Source organism: Nicotiana attenuata, unplaced genomic scaffold (assembly GCF_001879085.1).
Source record: "Nicotiana attenuata strain UT unplaced genomic scaffold, NIATTr2, whole genome shotgun sequence".
In the NCBI taxonomy this organism is placed as follows: domain Eukaryota; kingdom Viridiplantae; phylum Streptophyta; class Magnoliopsida; order Solanales; family Solanaceae; genus Nicotiana; species Nicotiana attenuata.
Genome location: NW_017671020.1, coordinates 39,082 through 41,768, shown reverse-complemented (window position 1 = coordinate 41,768; position 2,687 = coordinate 39,082).

Here is a 2,687-nt window from a genome sequence, read left to right as displayed (position 1 = left end):
CATCGGATTTAAGCCTAAGAACTTCGAAAACTCTCAATTACACTTTCGATCAAAAGTCTATCAAACCTCGTCCGAATGACCTGAAATTTTGCACACACGTCACATTCAACACTACGGAGCTACTCAAATTCCAAAATTCCATTCTGACCCTTAGATCAAAATCTCACTACCGAACCGGAAACTTCAAAAATTCGACTTTCGGCATTTCAAGCCTAAATAAGCTACGGACCTCCAAAACACCATCCGAACACGCTCCTAAACCCGAAATCACCCAACGGAGCTAACGGAACCAACGAAATTCCATTCCGAGGCCGTCTTCACCACTGCTCCGGCTACGATCCAAATTCTAAAGCTTAAGCTCTCTTTTAGGGACTAAGTGTCCCAAAACACTCCGAAACTTAAGACCAAACATCCCGGCAAAAGAAAATAGCGGAAACAAACACGGGGAAAGTAGTTAATAGTGGATCGGGGCGTTAATTCTTAAAACGACCGGCCGGGTCGTTACATCTTCCCACACTTAAATATTCGTTCGTCCTCGAACGAGCATAGAGACATACCTGAAGTAGTGAAAAGATGAGGGTAACGGCTGCGCATATCCTGCTCGATCTCCCAAGTCGCCTCCTCGACCGACTGACCCCGCCACTGAACCTTCATTGATGCAATGTTCTTTGACCTCAGCTTTCGAACCTGCCTGTCCAATATTGCCACCAGCTCCTCAACATAAGATAGATCCTAGTCCAACTGGAATGAACTGAAATCCAACACGTGCGACGGATTGCCGTGATACCTCCGGAGCATTGAAACATGAAATACCGGATTAACCCCTGCCAAGCTGGGAGGTAAGGCAAGCTCATAAGCAACCTCCCCAACACGCCTCAATATCTCAAAAGGGCCAATAAACCTCGGAGTCAACTTCCCTTTCTTCCCAAATCTCATAACGCCCTTCATAGGCGAAACCCGAAGCAGAACCCGCTCTCCAACCATATAGGAAACATCACGAACCTTCCGGTCCGCGTAACTCTTCTGTCTGGACTGAGCTGTACGGAGTCTATCCTGAATCACCTTAACCTTCTCCAAAGCATCCTGAACCAAGTCTGTGCCCAATAATCTAGCCTCACCCAGCTCAAACCAACCCACCGGAGATCTACACCGCCTACCGTATAAAGCCTCATACGGTGCCATCTGAATGCTGGATTGATAACTGTTGTTGTAGGCAAACTCCGCCAATGGCAAGAATTGATCCCAAGACCCTCCAAACTCAATCACATATGCACGGAGCATATCCTCAAGAATCTGAATAGTGCACTCGGACTGTCCGTCCGTCTGAGGGTGAAATGTTGGACTCAACTCCACCCGAGTACCTAACTCATGCTGTACGGCCCTCCAGAACCGCGATGTGAACTCAGTACCTCTATCTGAAATGATGGACACTGGAATACCATGCAGGCGGACAATCTCCTGGATATAAATCTCCGCCAACCACTCTGAAGAATAGGTAGTACTCACAGGAATGAAATGCACGGACTTGGTCAGCCGATCCACAATCACCCAAATGGCATCGAACTTCCTCGAAGTCCGTGGGAGCCCAACTACGAAGTCCATGGTGATTCGCTCCCACTTCCACTCTGGAATCTCTATCTGTTGAAGCAATCCACCCGGTCTTTGGTGCTCATACTTCACCTGCTGACAATTAAGGCACTGAGCTACAAACCCAACTATATATTTCTTCATCCGCCTCCACCAATAGTGCTGTCTCAAATCCTGATACATCTTCGCGGCACCCGGATGAATGGAATACCGCGAACTATGGGCCTCCTCTAAAATCAACTCCCGAAGCCCATCAACATTGGGTACACAAACTCGACCCTGCATCCTCAATACCCCGTCATCACCAATAGTCACATATCTGGCATCGCCATGCAAAACCTTGTCCTTGAGGACAAGCAAATGAGGGTCATCAAACTGACGCTCCCGGATACGATCAAACAAGGAAGACCGAGAGACCACGCAAGCTAGAACCCGACTGGGCTCCGAAAGATCCAATCTCACAAACTGGCTGGCGAAGGCCTGAACTTCCATCGCCATGGGCCTCTCTGCTGCTGGTAAATAAGCTAAACTCCCCAAACTCTCTGCCCGACGGCTCAAAGCATCGGCCACCACATTGGCCTTGCCCGAGTGATACAAAATAGTGATATCATAGTCCTTCAGCAGCTCTAGCCATCTCCTCTGGCGCAAATTAAGGTCCTTCTGCTTGAACAGATGCTGCAAACTCCGGTGATCAGTATAAATCTCACAAGGCACACCGTACAAATAGTGACGCCAGATCTTCAAGGCATGAACAATAGCAGCTAACTTGAGATCATGGACAGGATAATTCTTCTCATGTACCTTCAACTGTCTGGACGCGTAGGCAATCACCCTACCGTCCTGCATCAATACCTCTCCAAGGCCAACCCTCGAGGCATCACAATAGACAATATAAGACCCCGAATCGGTAGGCAATATCAAAAGTGGGGCTGTAGTCAAAGCTGTCTTGAGTTTCTGAAAGCTCTCCTCACACTCTTCCGTCCACTGGAACGGAGCACCCTTCTGGGTCAGTCTGGTCATAGGTGCTGCAATAGATGAAAACCCCTAAACAAATCGACGGTAATAACCCGCCAAGCCAAGAAAACTGCGGATCTCTGTAG